The 22,705-nt window shown below is 34.9% G+C and overlaps 3 non-coding genes across 3 annotated transcripts; all 3 read right to left on the reverse strand.

The window, feature by feature from the left end:
• Window positions 1–2,552: 2,552 nt before the first annotated feature.
• Window positions 2,553–2,626, reverse strand: TRNAN-AUU (transfer RNA asparagine (anticodon AUU)). Its single transcript has one exon. It is a non-coding gene; the product is annotated as a tRNA-Asn (tRNA).
• Window positions 2,627–3,726: 1,100 nt separating this feature from the next.
• TRNAN-AUU (transfer RNA asparagine (anticodon AUU)) lies at window positions 3,727–3,800 on the reverse strand. The gene has a single exon. It is a non-coding gene; the product is annotated as a tRNA-Asn (tRNA).
• Window positions 3,801–4,892: 1,092 nt separating this feature from the next.
• On the reverse strand, window positions 4,893–4,966 carry TRNAN-AUU (transfer RNA asparagine (anticodon AUU)). Its single transcript has one exon. It is a non-coding gene; the product is annotated as a tRNA-Asn (tRNA).
• Window positions 4,967–22,705: the final 17,739 nt, after the last annotated feature.

The following is a 22,705-nucleotide window of genomic DNA, read 5'->3' on the forward strand; positions in this document are numbered from 1 at the left end:
GCTGTTTAATCACTCAATTGGATTTTTCTGCCAGCATATTTCTTTTTCTCTGCAACCCACTGCTAAATTGTGCTTCCTAGCTGTTTTTTTTATAAAATCACTTAATCAAATCTAACTACATCAGAGAAGGCCAGGTACCCTACACCATAAGAGGGGGTTTGAAATTTTGACTTGTCTACTTAAAGATCACCAAAATCTGATAACAAGGTCAATTACATCCCTGGGTGGGATTGAACCATTAACCCTTTGGTTAATAACCAAACACGCTAACCAATTGCGCCACAGAGACACTTTGCAAAAGTGCATACTGACAAAGGCTAATAAGCATTCATCTAGAACGTTTCCTAGAAAAACTTTAAATAGTCAATAATCTGGAGAGTTTTTGTAAGATGTTTCTTCCATCAACCAATGAAGAAACACATTGGTACATTCCCATGATGAGTGAGTGCTTCAGGATCTCTTGCACTTACATGTGCAGCAGAGTACTGCAATGGAAGCATGCTGGGCCATTAACCCAGAGGTAGGCAGGTTGAAACTATCCTCTGCTATATGCATTTTTTTTGTTAATTAAAGTAATCCAAAACTGGGATTGATATTTTTGCTCTTTTATTTTTACTTAAAGTACAATAACTTTTACCATTTTAATTTGTTTTAATAGTATATTGACAGTATTGTTTTCTTTCAAAAATCCACTTAATTTTCTTAACCCGATTATTCAAATGGTAATTGACAAAAACAAACTACATTGTCACCAGAAGAGCAATACAAAATGTACAAGTGATATATTAAAATCATCTTTCCAGCTTGAATTTCAATGATGCATTGGGGCAACGATTTTGTGAGAAACATCTTCACCCTTAAATAAAGATTTTCTTAATTCCTTACCTGTGTGCTAATTAGATATCACCTTGTTTTAACATTAAACAGACTTCCACATGAGAGAGCAGCACGGATGCAGTGGCGTTAATGTTTCCTGGTGTCAACCTGTATTATTTCAGTAGATATTGAAATGAGGATGCATCTTGCTGCCTTTCCAATGAAGCACGTTTAATTTAGTAATAGGTGATGAAAAACCATCCCTACAAAGGTGTTAATCAGATACTTGGCTTTGTGGACACTTTTCAGAGAACAAATTTGTTAGCATAAAAATAAAGCCAGAAAATGAAGAGCTGTTTAATCACTCAATTGGATTTTTCTGCCAGCATATTTCTTTTTCTCTGCAACCCACTGCTAAATTGTGCTTCCTAGCTGTTTTTTTTATAAAATCACTTAATCAAATCTAACTCTGATTACAACAGAGAAGGCCAGGTACCCTACACCATAAGAGGGGGTTTGAAATTTTGACTTGTCTACTTAAAGATCACCAAAATCTGATAACAAGGTCAATTACATCCCTGGGTGGGATTGAACCACCAACCCTTTGGTTAATAACCAAACACGCTAACCAATTGCGCCACAGAGTCACTTTGCAAAAGTTCATACTGACAAAGGCTAATAAGCATTCATCTAGAACGTTTCCTAGAAAACTTTAAATAGTCAATAATCTGGAGAGTTTTTGTAAGATGTTTCTTCCATCAACCAATGAAGAAACACATTGGTACATTCCCATGATGAGTGAGTGCTTCAGGACCTCTTGCACTTACATGTGCAGCAGAGTACTGCAATGGAAGCATGCTGGGCCATTAACCCAGAGGTAGGCAGATTGAAACTATCCTCTGCTATATGCATTTTTTTTTGTTAATTAAATAATCCAAAACTGGGATTGATATTTTTGCTCTTTTATTTTTACTTAAAGTACAATAACTTTTACCATTTTAATTTGTTTTAATAGTATATTGACAGTATTGTTTTCTTTCAAAAATCCACTTAATTTTCTTTACCCGATTATTAAAATGGTAATTGACAAAAACAAACTACATTGTCACCAGAAGAGCAATACAAAATGTACAAGTGATATATTAAAATCATCTTTCCAGCTTGAATTTCAATGATGCACTGGGGCAACGATTTTGTGAGAAACATCTTCACCCTTAAATAAAGATTTTCTTAATTCCTTACCTGTGTGCTAATTAGATATCACCTTGTTTTCACATTAAACAGACTTCCACATGAGAGAGCAGCACGGATGCAGTGGCATTAATGTTTCCTGGTGTCAACCTGTATTATTTCAGTAGATATTGAAATGAGGATGCATCTTGCTGCCTTTCCAATGAAGCACGTTTAATTTAGTAATAGGTGAAAAACCATCCCTACCAAGGTGTTAATCAGATACTTGGCTTTGTGGACACTTTTCAGAGAACAAATTTGTTAGCATAAAAATAAAGCCAGAAAATGAAGAGCTGTTTAATCACTCAATTGGATTTTTCTGCCAGCATATTTCTTTTTCTCTGCAACCCACTGCTAAATTGTGCTTCCTAGCTGTTTTTTTATAAAATCACTTAATCAAATCTAACTACATCAGAGAAGGCCAGGTACCCTACACCATAAGAGGGGGTTTGAAATTTTGACTTGTCTACTTAAAGATCACCAAAATCTGATAACAAGGTCAATTACATCCCTGGGTGGGATTGAACCACCAACCCTTTGGTTAATAACCAAACACGCTAACCAATTGCGCCACAGAGACACTTTGCAAAAGCGCATACTGACAAAGGCTAATAAGCATTCATCTAGAACGTTTCCTAGAAAAACTTTAAATAGTCAATAATCTGGAGAGTTTTTGTAAGATGTTTCTTCCATCAACCAATGAAGAAACACATTGGTACATTCCCATGATGAGTGAGTGCTTCAGGATCTCTTGCACTTACATGTGCAGCAGAGTACTGCAATGGAAGCATGCTGGGCCATTAACTCAGTGGTAGGCAGGTTGAAACTATCCTCTGCTATATGCATTTTTTTTTTGTTAATTAAAGTAATCCAAAACTGGGATTGATATTTTTGCTCTTTTATTTTTACTTAAAGTACAATAACTTTTACCATTTTAATTTGTTTTAATAGTATATTGACAGTATTGTTTTCTTTCAAAAATCCACTTAATTTTCTTTACCCGATTATTAAAATGGTAATTGACAAAAACAAACTACATTGTCACCAGAAGAGCAATACAAAATGTACAAGTGATATATTAAAATCATCTTTCCAGCTTGAATTTCATTGATGCATTGGGGCAACGATTTTGTGAGAAACATCTTCACCCTTAAATAAAGATTTTCTTAATTCCTTACCTGTGTGCTAATTAGATATCACCTTGTTTTCACATTAAACAGACTTCCACATGAGAAAGCAGCAAGGATGCAGTGGCGTTAATGTTTCCTGGTGTCAACCTGTATTATTTCAGTAGACATTGAAATGAGGATGCATCTTGCTGCCTTTCCAATGAAGCAAGTTTAATTTAGTAATAGGTAAAAAACCATCCCTACAAAGGTGTTAATCAGAGACTTGGCTTTGTGGACACTTTTCAGAGAACAAATTTGTTAGCATAAAAATAAAGTCAGATAATGAAGAGCTGTTTAATCACTCAATTGGATATTTTTGCCAGCATATTTCTTTTTCTCTGCAACCCACTGCTAAATTGTGCTTCCTAGCTGTTTTTTTTTATAAAATCACTTAATCAAATATAACTCTGATTACATCAGAGAAGGCCAGGTACCCTACACCATAAGAGGGGGTTTGAAATTTTGACTTGTCTACTTAAAGATCACCAAAATCTGATAACAAGGTCAATTACATCCCTGGGTGGGATTGAACCACCAACCCTTTGGTTAATAACCAAACACGCTAACCAATTGCGCCACAGAGACACTTTGCAAAAGTACATACTGACAAAGGCTAATAAGCATTCATCTAGAACGTTTCCTAGAAAACTTTAAATAGTCAATAATCTGGAGAGTTTTTGTAAGATGTTTCTTCCATCAACCAATGAAGAAACACATTGGTACATTCCCATGATGAGTGAGTGCTTCAGGACCTCTTGCACTTACATGTGCAGCAGAGTACTGCAATGGAAGCATGCTGGGCCATTAACCCAGAGGTAGGCAGATTGAAACTATCCTCTGCTATATGCATTTTTTTTTTGTTAATTAAAGTAATCCAAAACTGGGATTGATATTTTTGCTCTTTTATTTTTACTTAAAGTACAATAACTTTTACCATTTTAATTTGTTTTTAATAGTATATTGACAGTATTGTTTTCTTTCAAAAATCCACTTAATTTTCTTTACCCGATTATTAAAATGGTAATTGACAAAAACAAACTACATTGTCACCAGAAGAGCAATACAAAATGTACAAGTGATATATTAAAATCATCTTTCCAGCTTGAATTTCAATGATGCATTGGGGCAACGATTTTGTGAGAAACATCTTCACCCTTAAATAAAGATTTTCTTTATTCCTTACCTGTGTGCTAATTAGATATCACCTTGTTTTCACATTAAACAGACTTCCACATGAGAGAGCAGCACGGATGCAGTGGCATTAATGTTTCCTGGTGTCAACCTGTATTATTTCAGTAGATATTGAAATGAGGATGCATCTTGCTGCCTTTCCAATGAAGCACGTTTAATTTAGTAATAGGTGAAAAACCATCCCTACAAAGGTGTTAATCAGATACTTGGCTTTGTGGACACTTTTCAGAGAACAAATTTGTTAGCATAAAAATAAAGCCAGAAAATGAAGAGCTGTTTAATCACTCAATTGGATTTTTCTGCCAGCATATTTCTTTTTCTCTGCAACCCACTGCTAAATTGTGCTTCCTAGCTGTTTTTTTATAAAATCACTTAATCAAATCTAACTACATCAGAGAAGGCCAGGTACCCTACACCATAAGAGGGGGTATGAAATTTTGACTTGTCTACTTAAAGATCACCAAAATCTGATAACAAGGTCAATTACATCCCTGGGTGGGATTGAACCACCAACCCTTTGGTTAATAACCAAACACGCTAACCAATTGCGCCACAGAGACACTTTGCAAAAGTGCATACTGACAAAGGCTAATAAGCATTCATCTAGAACGTTTCCTAGAAAAACTTTAAAAAGTCAATAATCTGGAGAGTTTTTGTAAGATGTTTCTTCCATCAACCAATGAAGAAACACATTGGTACATTCCCATGATGAGTGAGTGCTTCAGGACCTCTTGCACTTACATGTGCAGCAGAGTACTGCAATGGAAGCATGCTGGGCCATTAACCCAGAGGTAGGCAGATTGAAACTATCCTCTGCTATATGCATTTTTTTTTTTTGTTAATTAAAGTAATCCAAAACTGGGATTGATATTTTTGCTCTTTTATTTTTACTTAAAGTACAATAACTTTTACCATTTTAATTTGTTTTTAATAGTATATTGACAGTATTGTTTTCTTTCAAAAATCCACTTAATTTTCTTTACCCGATTATTAAAATGGTAATTGACAAAAACAAACTACATTGTCACCAGAAGAGCAATACAAAATGTACAAGTGATATATTAAAATCATCTTTCCAGCTTGAATTTCAATGATGCATTGGGGCAACGATTTTGTGAGAAACATCTTCACCCTTAAATAAAGATTTTCTTAATTCCTTACCTGTGTGCTAATTAGATATCACCTTGTTTTCACATTAAACAGACTTCCACATGAGAAAGCAGCAAGGATGCAGTTGCGTTAATGTTTCCTGGTGTCAACCTGTATTATTTCAGTAGACATTGAAATGAGGATGCATCTTGCTGCCTTTCCAATGAAGCAAGTTTAATTTAGTAATAGGTGAAAAACCATCCCTACAAAGGTGTTAATCAGAGACTTGGCTTTGTGGACACTTTTCAGAGAACAAATTTGTTAGCATAAAAATAAAGTCAGATAATGAAGAGCTGTTTAATCACTCAATTGGATATTTTTGCCAGCATATTTCTTTTTCTCTGCAACCCACTGCTAAATTGTGCTTCCTAGCTGTTTTTATAAAATCACTGAATCAAATCTAACTCTGATTACATCAGAGAAGGCCAGGTACCCTACACCATAAGAGGGGGTTTGAAATTTTGACTTGTCTACTTAAAGATCACCAATTTCTGATAACAAGGTCAATTACGTCCCTGGGTGGGATTGAACCACCAACCTTTTGGTTAATAGCCATACACACTAACTGATTGCGCCACAGCGACACTTTGCAAAAGTACATACTGACAAAGGCTAATAAGCATTCATCTAGAACGTTTCCTAGAAAAACTTTAAAAGGTCAATAATCTGGAGAGTTTTTGTAAGATGTTTCTTCCATCAACCAATGAAGAAACACATTGGTACTTTCCCATGATGAGTGAGTGCTTCAGGATCTTTTGCACTTACATGTGCAGCAGAGTACTTCAATGGAAGCATGCTGGGTACATAACCCAGAGGTAGGCAGATTGAAACTATCCTCTGCTATATGCATTTTTTTTTTGTTAATTAAAATAATCCAAAACTGGGATTGATATTTTTGCTCTTTTATTTTTACTTAAAGTACAATAACTTTTACCATTTTAATTTGTTTTAATAGTATATTGACAGTATTGTTTTCTTTCAAAAATCCACTTAATTTTCTTTACCCGATTATTCAAATGGTAATTGACAAAAACAAACTACATTGTCACCAAAAGAGCAATACAAAATGTACAAGTGATATATTAAAATCATCTTTCCAGCTTGAATTTCAATGATGCATTGGGGCAACGATTTTGTAAGAAACATCTTCACCCTTAAATAAAGATTTTCTTAATTCCTTACCTGTGTGCTAATTAGATATCACCTTGTTTTCACATTAAACAGACTTCCACATGAGAGAACAGCACGGATGCAGTGGCGTTAATGTTTCCTGGTGTCAACCTGTATTATTTCAGTAGATATTGAAATGAGGATGCATCTTGCTGCCTTTCCAATGAAGCACGTTTAATTTAGTAATAGGTGAAAAACCATCCCTACAAAGGTGTTAATCAGATACTTGGCTTTGTGGACACTTTTCAGAGAACAAATTTGTTAGCATAAAAATAAAGCCAGAAAATGAAGAGCTGTTTAATCACTCAATTTGATTTTTCTGCCAGCACATCTCTCTTTCTCTGCATCCCACTGCTAAATTGTGCTTCCTAACTGTTTTTTTATAAAATCACTTAATCAAATCTAACTACATCAGAGAAGGCCAGGTACCCTACACCATAAGAGGGGGTTTGAAATTTTGACTTGTCTACTTAAAGATCACCAAAATCTGATAACAAGGTCAATTACATCCCTGGTTGGGATTGAACCACCAACCCTTTGGTTAATAACCAAACACGCTAACCAATTGCGCCACAGAGACACTTTGCAAAAGTGCCTACTGACAAAGGCTAATAAGCATTCATCTAGAACGTTTCCTAGAAAAACTTTAAATAGTCAATAATCTGGAGAGTTTTTGTAAGATGTTTCTTCCATCAACCAATGAAGAAACACATTGGTACTTTCCCATGATGAGTGAGTGAGTGCTTCAGGATCTCTTGCACTTACATGTGCAGCAGAGTACTGCAATGGAAGCATGCTGGGCCATTAACCCAGAGGTAGGCAGATTGAAACTATCCTCTGCTATATGCATTTTTTTTTTTGTTAATTAAAGTAATCCAAAACTGGGATTGATCTTTTTGCTCTTTTATTTTTACTTAAAGTACAATAACTTTTACCATTTTAATTTGTTTTAATAGTATATTGACAGTATTGTTTTCTTTCAAAAATCCACTTAATTTTCTTTACCCTATTATTCAAATGGTAATAGACAAAAACAAACTACATTGTCACCGGAAGAGCAATACAAAATGTACAAGTTATATATTAAAATCATCTTTCCAGCTTCAATTTCAATGATGCATTGGGGCAACGATTTTGTGAGAAACATCTTCACCCTTAAATAAAGATTTTCTTAATTCCTTACCTGTGTGCTAATTAGATATCACCTTGTTTTCACATTAAACAGACTTCCACATGAGAGAGCAGCACGGATGCAGTGGCGTTAATGTTTCCTGGTGTCAACCTGTATTATTTCAGTAGATATTGAAATGAGGATGCATCTTGCTGCCTTTCCAATGAAGCACGTTTAATTTAGTAATAGGTGAAAAACCATCCCTACAAAGGTGTTAATCAGATACTTGGCTTTGTGGACACTTTTCAGAGAACAAATTTGTTAGCATAAAAATAAAGCCAGAAAATGAAGAGCTGTTTAATCACTCAATTGGATTTTTCTGCCAGCATATTTCTTTTTCTCTGCAACCCACTGCTAAATTGTGCTTCTTATCTGTTTTTTTATAAAATCACTTAATCAAATCTAACTCTGATTACATCAGAGAAGGCCAGGTACCCTACACCATAAGAGGGGGTTTGAAATTTTGACTTGTCTACTTAAAGATCACCAAAATCTGATAACAAGGTCAATTACTTCCCTGGGTGGGATTGAACCACCAACCCTTTGGTTAATAACCAAACACGCTAACCAATTGCGCCACAGAGACACTTTGCAAAAGTGCATACTGACAAAGGCTAATAAGCATTCATCTAGAACGTTTCCTAGAAAAACTTTAAAAAGTCAATAATCTTGAGAGTTTTTGTAAGATGTTTCTTCCAGCAACCAATGAAGAAACACATTGGTACTTTCCCATGATGAGTGAGTGAGTGCTTCAGGATCTCTTGCACTTACATGTGCAGCAGAGTACTGCAATGGAAGCATGCTGGGCCATTAACCCAGAGGTAGGCAGATTGAAACTATCCTCTGCTATATGCATTTTTTTTTTGTTAATTAAAGTAATCCAAAACTGGGATTGATATTTTTGCTCTTTTATTTTTACTTAAAGTACAATAACTTTTACCATTTTAATTTGTTTTAATAGTATATTGACAGTATTGTTTTCTTTCAAAAATCCACTTAATTTTCTTTACCCGATTATTAAAATGGTAATTGACAAAAACAAACTACATTGTCACCAGAAGAGCAATACAAAATGTACAAGTGATATATTAAAATCATCTTTCCAGCTTGAATTTCAATGATGCATTGGGGCAACGATTTTGTGAGAAACATCTTCACCTTTAAATAAAGATTTTCTTAATTCCTTACCTGTGTGCTAATTAGATATCACTTTGTTTTCACATTAAACAGACTTCCACATTAGAAAGCAGCAAGGATGCAGTGGCGTTAATGTTTCCTGGTGTCAACCTGTATTAATTCAGTAGACATTGAAATGAGGATGCATCTTGCTGCCTTTCCAATGAAGCAAGTTTAATTTAGTAATAGGTGAAAAACCATACCTACAAAGGTGTTAATCAGAGACTTGGCTTTGTGGACACTTTTCAGAGAACAAATTTGTTAGCATAAAAATAAAGTCAGATAATGAAGAGCTGTTTAATCACTCAATTGGATATTTTTGCCAGCATATTTCTTTTTCTCTGCAACCCACTGCTAAATTGTGCTTCCTAGCTGTTTTTATAAAATCACTGAATCAAATCTAACTCTGATTACATCAGAGAAGGCCAGGTACCCTACACCATAAGAGGGGGTTTGAAATTTTGACTTGTCTACTTAAAGATCACCAAAATCTGATAACAAGGTCAATTACGTCCCTGGGTGGGATTGAACCACCAACCTTTTGGTTAATAGCCATACACACTAACTGATTGCGCCACAGTGACACTTTGCAAATGTACATACTGACAAAGGCTAATAAGCATTCATCTAGAACGTTTCCTAGAAAAACTTTAAAAGGTCAATAATCTGGAGAGATTTTGTAAGATGTTTCTTCCATCAACCAATGAAGAAACACATTGGTACTTTCCCATGATGAGTGAGTGCTTCAGGATCTCTTGCACTTACATGTGCAGCAGAGTACTGCAATGGAAGCATGCTGGGCCATTAACCCAGAGGTAGGCAGATTGAAACTATCCTCTGCTATATGCATTTTTTTTTTGTTAATTAAAGTAATCCAAAACTGGGATTGATATTTTTGCTCTTTTATTTTTACTTAAAGTACAATAACTTTTACCATTTTAATTTGTTTTAATAGTATATTGACAGTATTGTTTTCTTTCAAAAATCCACTTAATTTTCTTTACCCGAATATTAAAATGGTAATTGACAAAAACAAACTACATTGTCACCAAAAGAGCAATACAAAATGTACAAGTGATATATTAAAATCATCTTTCCAGCTTGAATTTCAATGATGCATTGGGGCAACGATTTTGTAAGAAACATCTTCACCCTTAAATAAAGATTTTCTTAATTCCTTACCTGTGTGCTAATTAGATATCACCTTGTTTTCACATTAAACAGACTTCCACATGAGAGAACAGCACGGATGCAGTGGCGTTAATGTTTCCTGGTGTCAACCTGTATTATTTCAGTAGATATTGAAATGAGGATGCATCTTGCTGCCTTTCCAATGAAGCACGTTTAATTTAGTAATAGGTGAAAAACCATCCCTACAAAGGTGTTAATCAGAGACTTGGCTTTGTGGACACTTTTCAGAGAACAAATTTGTTAGCATAAAAATAAAGCCAGAAAATGAAGAGCTGTTTAATCACTCAATTTGATTTTTCTGCCAGCACATCTCTTTTTCTCTGCAACCCACTGCTAAATTGTGCTTCCTAGCTGTTTTTTTATAAAATCACTTAATCAAATCTAACTACATCAGAGAAGGCCAGGTACCCTACACCATAAGAGGGGGTTTGAAATTTTGACTTGTCTACTTAAAGATCACCAAAATCTGATAACAAGGTCAATTACATCCCTGGTTGGGATTGAACCACCAACCCTTTGGTTAATAACCAAACACGCTAACCAATTGCGCCACAGAGACACTTTGCAAAAGTACATACTGACAAAGGCTAATAAGCATTCATCTAGAACGTTTCCTAGAAAAACTTTAAATAGTCAATAATCTGGAGAGTTTTTGTAAGATGTTTCTTCCATCAACCAATGAAGAAACACATTGGTACTTTCCCATGATGAGTGAGTGAGTGCTTCAGGATCTCTTGCACTTACATGTGCAGCAGAGTACTGCAATGGAAGCATGCTGGGCCATTAACCCAGAGGTAGGCAGATTGAAACTATCCTCTGCTATATGCATTTTTTTTTTGTTAATTAAAGTAATCCAAAACTGGGATTGATATTTTTGCTCTTTTATTTTTACTTAAAGTACAATAACTTTTACCATTTTAATTTGTTTTAATAGTATATTGACAGTATTGTTTTCTTTCAAAAATCCACTTAATTTTCTTTACCCGATTATTAAATTGGTAATTGACAAAAACAAACTACATTGTCACCAGAAGAGCAATACAAAATGTACAAGTGATATATTAAAATCATCTTTCCAGCTTGAATTTCAATGATGCATTGGGGCAACGATTTTGTGAGAAACATCTTCACCTTTAAATAAAGATTTTCTTAATTCCTTACCTGTGTGCTAATTAGATATCACTTTGTTTTCACATTAAACAGACTTCCACATTAGAAAGCAGCAAGGATGCAGTGGCGTTAATGTTTCCTGGTGTCAACCTGTATTAATTCAGTAGACATTGAAATGAGGATGCATCTTGCTGCCTTTCCAATGAAGCAAGTTTAATTTAGTAATAGGTGAAAAACCATCCCTACAAAGGTGTTAATCAGAGACTTGGCTTTGTGGACACTTTTCAGAGAACAAATTTGTTAGCATAAAAATAAAGCCAGATAATGAAGAGCTGTTTAATCACTCAATTGGATATTTTTGCCAGCATATTTCTTTTTCTCTGCAACCCACTGCTAAATTGTGCTTCCTAGCTGTTTTTATAAAATCACTGAATCAAATCTAACTCTGATTACATCAGAGAAGGCCAGGTACCCTACACCATAACAGGGGGTTTGAAATTCTGACTTGTCTACTTAAAGATCACCAAAATCTGATAACAAGGTCAATTACGTCCCTGGGTGGGATTGAACCACCAACCTTTTGGTTAATAGCCGTACACGCTAACTGATTGCACCACAGCGACACTTTGCAAAAGTACATACTGACAAAGGCTAATAAGCATTCATCTAGAACGTTTCCTAGAAAAACTTTAAAAAGTCAATAATCTGGAGAGTTTTTGTAAGATGTTTCTTCCATCAACCAATGAAGAAACACATTGGTACTTTCCCATGATGAGTGAGTGCTTCAGGATCTCTTGCACTTACATGTGCAACAGAGTACTGCAATGGAAGCATGCTGGGTCCATAACCCAGAGGTAGGCAGATTGAAACTATCCTCTGCTATATGCATTTTTTTTTTTAATTTAAGTAATCCAAAACTGGGATTGATATTTTTGCTCTTTTATTTTTACTTAAAGTACAATAACTTTTACCATTTTAATTTGTTTTAATAGTATATTGACAGTATTGTTTTCTTTCAAAAATCCACTTAATTTTCTTTACCCTATTATTAAAATGGTAATTGACAAAAACAAACTACATTGTCACCAGAAGAGCAATACAAAATGTACAAGTGATATATTAAAATCATCTTTCCAGCTTGAATTTCAATGATGCATTGGGGCAACGATTTTGTGAGAAACATCTTCACCCTTAAATAAAGATTTTCTTAATTCCTTACCTGTGTGCTAATTAGATATCACCTTGTTTTCACATTAAACAGACTTCCACATGAGAGAGCAGCACAGATGCAGTGGCGTTAATGTTTCCTGGTGTCAACCTGTATTATTTCAGTAGATATTGAAATGAGGATGCATCTTGCTGCCTTTCCAATGAAGCACGTTTAATTTAGTAATAGGTGAAAAACCATCCCTACAAAGGTGTTAATCAGATACTTGGCTTTGTGGACACTTTTCAGAGAACAAATTTGTTAGCATAAAAATAAAGCCAGAAAATGAAGAGCTGTTTAATCACTCAATTTGATTTTTCTGCCAGCATATTTCTTTTTCTCTGCAACCCACTGCTAAATTGTGCTTCCTAGCTGTTTTTTTTTATAAAATCACTTAATCAAATCTAACTCTGATTACATCAGAGAAGGCCAGGTACCCTACACCATAAGAGGGGGTTTGAAATTTTGACTTGTCTACTTAAAGATCACCAAAATCTGATAACAAGGTCAATTACATCCCTGGGTGGGATTGAACCACCAACCCTTTGGTTAATAACCAAACACTCTAACCAATTGCGCCACAGAGACACTTTGCGAAAGTGCATACTGACAAAGGCTAATAAGCATTCATCTAGAACGTTTCCTAGAAAAACTTTAAATAGTCAATAATCTGGAGAGTTTTTGTAAGATGTTTCTTCCATCAACCAATGAAGAAACACATTGGTACATTCCCATGATGAGTGAGTGCTTCAGGATCTCTTGCACTTACATGTGCAGCAGAGTACTGCAATGGAAGCATGCTGGGCCATTAACCCAGAGGTAGGCAGATTGAAACTATCCTCTGCTATATGCATTTTTTTTTTGTTAATTAAAGTAATCCAAAACTGGGATTGATATTTTTGCTCTTTTATTTTTACTTAAAGTACAATAACTTATACCATTTAAATTTGTTTTAATAGTATATTGACAGTATTGTTTTCTTTCAAAAATCCACTTAATTTTCTTTACCCGATTATTAAAATGGTAATTGACAAAAACAAACTACATTGTCACCAGAAGAGCTATACAAAATGTACAAGTGATATATTAAAATCATCTTTCCAGCTTGAATTTCAATGATGCATTGGGGCAACGATTTTGTGAGAAACATCTTCACCTTTAAATAAAGATTTTCTTAATTCCTTACCTGTGTGCTAATTAGATATCACTTTGTTTTCACATTAAACAGACTTCCACATTAGAAAGCAGCAAGGATGCAGTGGCGTTAATGTTTCCTGGTGTCAACCTGTATTAATTCAGTAGACATTGAAATGAGGATGCATCTTGCTGCCTTTCCAATGAAGCAAGTTTAATTTAGTAATAGGTGAAAAACCATCCCTACAAAGGTGTTAATCAGAGACTTGGCTTTGTGGACACTTTTCAGAGAACAAATTTGTTAGCATAAAAATAAAGCCAGATAATGAAGAGCTGTTTAATCACTCAATTGGATATTTTTGCCAGCATATTTCTTTTTCTCTGCAACCCACTGCTAAATTGTGCTTCCTAGCTGTTTTTATAAAATCACTGAATCAAATCTTACTCTGATTACATCAGAGAAGGCCAGGTACCCTACACCATAACAGGGGGTTTGACATTTTGACTTGTCTACTTAAAGATCACCAAAATCTGATAACAAGGTCAATTACGTCCCTGGGTGGGATTGAACCACTAACCTTTTGGTTAATAGCCGTACACGCTAACTGATTGCGCCACAGCGACACTTTGCAAAAGTACATACTGACAAAGGCTAATAAGCATTCATCTAGAACGTTTCCTAGAAAAACTTTAACTAGTCAATAATCTGGAGAGTTTTTGTAAGATGTTTCTTCCATCAACCAATGAAGAAACACATTGGTACATTCCCATGATGAGTGAGTGCTTCAGGATCTCTTGCACTTACATGTGCAGCAGAGTACTGCAATGGAAGCATGCTGGGCCATTAACCCAGAGGTAGGCAGATTGAAACTATCCTCTGCTATATGCATTTTTTTTTGTTAATTAAAGTAATCCAAAACTGGGATTGATATTTTTGCTCTTTTATTTTTACTTAAAGTACAATAACTTTTACCATTTTAATTTGTTTTAATAGTATATTGACAGTATTGTTTTCTTTCAAAAATCCACTTAATTTTCTTTACCCGATTATTAAAATGGTAATTGACAAAAACAAACTACATTGTCACCAGAAGAGCAATACAAAATGTACAAGTGATATATTAAAATCATCTTTCCAGCTTGAATTTCAATGATGCATTGGGGCAACGATTTTGTGAGAAACATCTTCACCTTTAAATAAAGATTTTCTTAATTCCTTACCTGTGTGCTTATTAGATATCACTTTGTTTTCACATTAAACAGACTTCCACATTAGAAAGCAGCAAGGATGCAGTGGCGTTAATGTTTCCTGGTGTCAACCTGTATTAATTCAGTAGACATTGAAATGAGGATGCATCTTGCTGCCTTTCCAATGAAGCAAGTTTAATTTAGTAATAGGTGAAAAACCATCCCTACAAAGGTGTTAATCAGAGACTTGGCTTTGTGGACACTTTTCAGAGAACAAATTTGTTAGCATAAAAATAAAGCCAGATAATGAAGAGCTGTTTAATCACTCAATTGGATATTTTTGCCAGCATATTTCTTTTTCTCTGCAACCCACTGCTAAATTGTGCTTCCTAGGTGTTTTTATAAAATCACTGAATCAAATCTAACTCTGATTACATCAGAGAAGGCCAGGTACCCTACACCATAACAGGGGGTTTGAAATTTTGACTTGTCTACTTAAAGATCACCAAAATCTGATAACAAGGTCAATTACGTCCCTGGGTGGGATTGAACCACCAACCTTTTGGTTAATAGCCGTACACGCTAACTGATTGCGCCACAGCGACACTTTGCAAAAGTACATACTGACAAAGGCTAATAAGCATTCATCTAGAACGTTTCCTAGAAAAACTTTAAAAAGTCAATAATCTGGAGAGTTTTTGTAAGATGTTTCTTCCATCAACCAATGAAGAAACACATTGGTACTTTCCCATGATGAGTGAGTGCTTCAGGATCTCTTGCACTTACATGTGCAGCAGAGTACTGCAATGGAAGCATGCTGGGTCCATAACCCAGAGGTAGGTAGATTGAAACTATCCTCTGCTATATGCATTTTTTTTTTAATTGAAGTAATCCAAAACTGGGATTGATATTTTTGCTCTTTTATTTTTACTTAAAGTACAATAACTTTTACCATTTTAATTTGTTTTAATAGTATATTGGCAGTATTGTTTTCTTTCAAAAATCCACTTAATTTTCTTTACCCTATTATTGAAATGGTAATTGACAAAAACAAACTACATTGTCACCAGAAGAGCAATACAAAATGTACAAGTGATATATTAAAATCATCTTTCCAGCTTGAATTTCAATGATGCATTGGGGCAACGATTTTGTGAGAAACATCTTCACACTTAAATAGAGATTTTCTTAATTCCTTACCTGTGTGCTAATTAGACATCACCTTGTTTTCACATTAAACAGACTTCCACATGAGAGAGCAGCACAGATGCAGTGGCGTTAATGTTTCCTGGTGTCAACCTGTATTATTTCAGTAGATATTGAAATGAGGATGCATCTTGCTGCCTTTCCAATGAAGCACGTTTAATTTAGTAATAGGTGAAAAACCATCCCTACAAAGGTGTTAATCAGATACTTGGCTTTGTGGACACTTTTCAGAGAACAAATTTGTTAGCATAAAAATAAAGCCAGAAAATGAAGAGCTGTTTAATCACTCAATTTGATTTTTCTGCCAGCATATTTCTTTTTCTCTGCAACCCACTGCTAAATTGTGCTTCCTAGCTGTTTTTATAAAATCACTGAATCAAATCTAACTCTGATTACATCAGAGAAGGCCAGGTACCCTACACCATAAGAGGGGGTTTGAAATTTTGACTTGTCTACTTAAAGATCACCAAAATCTGATAACAAGGTCAATTACTTCCCTGGGTGGGATTGAACCACCAACCCTTTGATTAATAACCAAACACGCTAACCAATTGCGCCACAGAGACACTTTGCAAAAGTGCATACTGACAAAGGCTAATAAGCATTCATCTAGAACGTTTCCTAGAAAAACTTTAAAAAGTCAATAATCTGGAGAGTTTTTGTAAAATGTTTCTTCCATCAACCAATGAAGAAACACATTGGTACTTTCCCATGATGAGTGAGTGAGTGCTTCAGGATCTCTGCACTTACATGTGCAGCAGAGTACTGCAATGGAAGCATGCTGGGCCATTAACCCAGAGGTAGGCAGATTGAAACTATCCTCTGCTATATGCATTTTTTTTTTGTTAATTAAAGTAATCCAAAACTGGGATTGATATTTTTGCTCTTTTATTTTTACTTAAAGTACAATAACTTTTACCATTTTAATTTGTTTTAATAGTATATTGACAGTATTGTTTTCTTTCAAAAATCCACTTAATTTTCTTTACCCGATTATTAAAATGGTAATTGACAAAAACAAACTACATTGTCACCAGAAGAGCAATACAAAATGTACAAGTGATATATTAAAATCATCTTTCCAGCTTGAATTTCAATGATGCATTGGGGCAACGATTTTGTGAGAAACATCTTCACCTTTAAATAAAGATTTTCTTAATTCCTTACCTGTGTGCTAATTAGATATCACTTTGTTTTCACATTAAACAGACTTCCACATTAGAAAGCAGCAAGGATGCAGTGGCGTTAATGTTTCCTGGTGTCAACCTGTATTAATTCAGTAGACATTGAAATGAGGATGCATCTTGCTGCCTTTCCAATGAAGCAAGTTTAATTTAGTAATAGGTGAAAAACCATCCCTACAAAGGTGTTAATCAGAGACTTGGCTTTGTGGACACTTTTCAGAGAACAAATTTGTTAGCATAAAAATAAAGCCAGATAATGAAGAGCTGTTTAATCACTCAATTGGATATTTTTGCCAGCATATTTCTTTTTCTCTGCAACCCACTGCTAAATTGTGCTTCCTAGCTGTTTTTATAAAATCACTGAATCAAATCTAACTCTGATTACATCAGAGAAGGCCAGGTACCCTACACCATAACAGGGGGTTTGAAATTTTGACTTGTCTACTTAAAGATCACCGAAATCTGATAACAAGGTCAATTACGTCCCTGGGTGGGATTGAACCACCAACCTTTTGGTTAATAGCCGTACACACTAACTGATTGCGCCACAGCGACACTTTGCAAAAGTACATACTGACAAAGGCTAATAAGCATTCATCTAGAACGTTTCCTAGAAAAACTGTAAAAAGTCAATAATCTGGATAGTTTTTGTAAGATGTTTCTTCCATCAACCAATGAAGAAACACATTGGTACTTTCCCATGATGAGTGAGTGCTTCAGGATCTCTTGCACTTACATGTGCAGCAGAGTACTGCAATGGAAGCATGCTGGGTCCATAACCCAGAGGTAGGCAGATTGAAACTATCCTCTGCTATATGCATTTTTTTTTTTATTTAAGTAATCCAAAACTGGGATTGATATTTTTGCTCTTTTATTTTTACTTAAAGTACAATAACTTTTACCATTTTAATTTGTTTTAATAGTATATTGACAGTATTGTTTTCTTTCAAAAATCCACTTAATTTTCTTTACCCTATTATTAAAATGGTAATTGACAAAAACAAACTACATTGTCACCAGAAGAGCAATACAAAATGTACAAGTGATATATTAAAATCATCTTTCCAGCTTGAATTTCAATGATGCATTGGGGCAACGATTTTGTGAGAAACATCTTCACACTTAAATAGAGATTTTCTTAATTCCTTACCTGTGTGCTAATTAGATATCACCTTGTTTTCACATTAAACAGACTTCCACATGAGAGAGCAGCACAGATGCAGTGGCGTTAATGTTTCCTGGTGTCAACCTGTATTATTTCAGTAGATATTGAAATGAGGATGCATCTTGCTGCCTTTCCAATGAAGCACGTTTAATTTAGTAATAGGTGAAAAACCATCCCTACAAAGGTGTTAATCAGATACTTGGCTTTGTGGACACTTTTCAGAGAACAAATTTGTTAGCATAAAAATAAAGCCAGAAAATGAAGAGCTGTTTAATCACTCAATTTGATTTTTCTGCCAGCATATTTCTTTTTCTCTGCAACCCACTGCTAAATTGTGCTTCCTAGCTGTTTTTATAAAATCACTGAATCAAATCTAACTCTGATTACATCAGAGAAGGCCAGGTACCCTACACCATAAGAGGGGGTTTGAAATTTTGACTTGTCTACTTAAAGATCACCAAAATCTGATAACAAGGTCAATTACTTCCCTGGGTGGGATTGAACCACCAACCCTTTGATTAATAACCAAACACGCTAACCAATTGCGCCACAGAGACACTTTGCAAAAGTGCATACTGACAAAGGCTAATAAGCATTCATCTAGAACGTTTCCTAGAAAAACTTTAAAAAGTCAATAATCTGGAGAGTTTTTGTAAAATGTTTCTTCCATCAACCAATGAAGAAACACATTGGTACTTTCCCATGATGAGTGAGTGAGTGCTTCAGGATCTCTTGCACTTACATGTGCAGCAGAGTACTGCAATGGAAGCATGCTGGGCCATTAACCCAGAGGTAGGCAGATTGAAACTATCCTCTGCTATATGCATTTTTTTTTTGTTAATTAAAGTAATCCAAAACTGGGATTGATATTTTTGCTCTTTTATTTTTACTTAAAGTACAATAACTTTTACCATTTTAATTTGTTTTAATAGTATATTGACAGTATTGTTTTCTTTCAAAAATCCACTTAATTTTCTTTACCCGATTATTAAAATGGTAATTGACAAAAACAAACTACATTGTCACCAGAAGAGCAATACAAAATGTACAAGTGATATATTAAAATCATCTTTCCAGCTTGAATTTCAATGATGCATTGGGGCAACGATTTTGTGAGAAACATCTTCACCCTTAAATAAAGATTTTCTTAATTCCTTACCTGTGTGCTAATTAGATATCACTTTGTTTTCACATTAAACAGACTTCCACATTAGAAAGCAGCAAGGATGCAGTGGCGTTAATGTTTCCTGGTGTCAACCTGTATTAATTCAGTAGACATTGAAATGAGGATGCATCTTGCTGCCTTTCCAATGAAGCAAGTTTAATTTAGTAATAGGTGAAAAACCATCCCTACAAAGGTGTTAATCAGAGACTTGGCTTTGTGGACACTTTTCAGAGAACAAATTTGTTAGCATAAAAATAAAGCCAGATAATGAAGAGCTGTTTAATCACTCAATTGGATATTTTTGCCAGCATATTTCTTTTTCTCTGCAACCCACTGCTAAATTGTGCTTCCTAGGTGTTTTTATAAAATCACTGAATCAAATCTAACTCTGATTACATCAGAGAAGGCCAGGTACCCTACACCATAACAGGGGGTTTGAAATTCTGACTTGTCTACTTAAAGATCACCAAAATCTGATAACAAGGTCAATTACGTCCCTGGGTGGGATTGAACCACCAACCTTTTGGTTAATAGCCGTACACGCTAACTGATTGCACCACAGCGACACTTTGCAAAAGTACATACTGACAAAGGCTAATAAGCATTCATCTAGAACGTTTCCTAGAAAAACTTTAAAAAGTCAATAATCTGGAGAGTTTTTGTAAGATGTTTCTTCCATCAACCAATGAAGAAACACATTGGTACTTTCCCATGATGAGTGAGTGCTTCAGGATCTCTTGCACTTACATGTGCAGCAGAGTACTGCAATGGAAGCATGCTGGGTCCATAACCCAGAGGTAGGCAGATTGAAACTATCCTCTGCTATATGCATTTTTTTTTTTAATTTAAGTAATCCAAAACTGGGATTGATATTTTTGCTCTTTTATTTTTACTTAAAGTACAATAACTTTTACCATTTTAATTTGTTTTAATAGTATATTGACAGTATTGTTTTCTTTCAAAAATCCACTTAATTTTCTTTACCCTATTATTAAAATGGTAATTGACAAAAACAAACTACATTGTCACCAGAAGAGCAATACAAAATGTACAAGTGATATATTAAAATCATCTTTCCAGCTTGAATTTCAATGATGCATTGGGGCAACGATTTTGTGAGAAACATCTTCACCCTTAAATAAAGATTTTCTTAATTCCTTACCTGTGTGCTAATTAGATATCACCTTGTTTTCACATTAAACAGACTTCCACATGAGAGAGCAGCACAGATGCAGTGGCGTTAATGTTTCCTGGTGTCAACCTGTATTATTTCAGTAGATATTGAAATGAGGATGCATCTTGCTGCCTTTCCAATGAAGCACGTTTAATTTAGTAATAGGTGAAAAACCATCCCTACAAAGGTGTTAATCAGATACTTGGCTTTGTGGACACTTTTCAGAGAACAAATTTGTTAGCATAAAAATAAAGCCAGAAAATGAAGAGCTGTTTAATCACTCAATTTGATTTTTCTGCCAGCATATTTCTTTTTCTCTGCAACCCACTGCTAAATTGTGCTTCCTAGCTGTTTTTTTTTATAAAATCACTTAATCAAATCTAACTCTGATTACATCAGAGAAGGCCAGGTACCCTACACCATAAGAGGGGGTTTGAAATTTTGACTTGTCTACTTAAAGATCACCAAAATCTGATAACAAGGTCAATTACATCCCTGGGTGGGATTGAACCACCAACCCTTTGGTTAATAACCAAACACTCTAACCAATTGCGCCACAGAGACACTTTGCGAAAGTGCATACTGACAAAGGCTAATAAGCATTCATCTAGAACGTTTCCTAGAAAAACTTTAAATAGTCAATAATCTGGAGAGTTTATGTAAGATGTTTCTTCCATCAACCAATGAAGAAACACATTGGTACATTCCCATGATGAGTGAGTGCTTCAGGATCTCTTGCACTTACATGTGCAGCAGAGTACTGCAATGGAAGCATGCTGGGCCATTAACCCAGAGGTAGGCAGATTGAAACTATCCTCTGCTATATGCATTTTTTTTTTGTTAATTAAAGTAATCCAAAACTGGGATTGATATTTTTGCTCTTTTATTTTTACTTAAAGTACAATAACTTTTACCATTTAAATTTGTTTTAATAGTATATTGACAGTATTGTTTTCTTTCAAAAATCCACTTAATTTTCTTTACCCGATTATTAAAATGGTAATTGACAAAAACAAACTACATTGTCACCAGAAGAGCTATACAAAATGTACAAGTGATATATTAAAATCATCTTTCCAGCTTGAATTTCAATGATGCATTGGGGCAACGATTTTGTGAGAAACATCTTCACCTTTAAATAAAGATTTTCTTAATTCCTTACCTGTGTGCTAATTAGATATCACTTTGTTTTCACATTAAACAGACTTCCACATTAGAAAGCAGCAAGGATGCAGTGGCGTTAATGTTTCCTGGTGTCAACCTGTATTAATTCAGTAGACATTGAAATGAGAATGCATCTTGCTGCCTTTCCAATGAAGCAAGTTTAATTTAGTAATAGGTGAAAAACCATCCCTACAAAGGTGTTAATCAGAGACTTGGCTTTGTGGACACTTTTCAGAGAACAAATTTGTTAGCATAAAAATAAAGCCAGATAATGAAGAGCTGTTTAATCACTCAATTGGATATTTTTGCCAGCATATTTCTTTTTCTCTGCAACCCACTGCTAAATTGTGCTTCCTAGCTGTTTTTATAAAATCACTGAATCAAATCTAACTCTGATTACATCAGAGAAGGCCAGGTACCCTACACCATAACAGGGGGTTTGACATTTTGACTTGTCTACTTAAAGATCACCAAAATCTGATAACAAGGTCAATTACGTCCCTGGGTGGGATTGAACCACCAACCTTTTGGTTAATAGCCGTACACGCTAACTGATTGCGCCACAGCGACACTTTGCAAAAGTACATACTGACAAAGGCTAATAAGCATTCATCTAGAACGTTTCCTAGAAAAACTTTAACTAGTCAATAATCTGGAGAGTTTTTGTAAGATGTTTCTTCCATCAACCAATGAAGAAACACATTGGTACATTCCCATGATGAGTGAGTGCTTCAGGATCTCTTGC

Source organism: Pseudophryne corroboree, chromosome 10, assembly GCF_028390025.1.
Source record: "Pseudophryne corroboree isolate aPseCor3 chromosome 10, aPseCor3.hap2, whole genome shotgun sequence".
In the NCBI taxonomy this organism is placed as follows: domain Eukaryota; kingdom Metazoa; phylum Chordata; class Amphibia; order Anura; family Myobatrachidae; genus Pseudophryne; species Pseudophryne corroboree.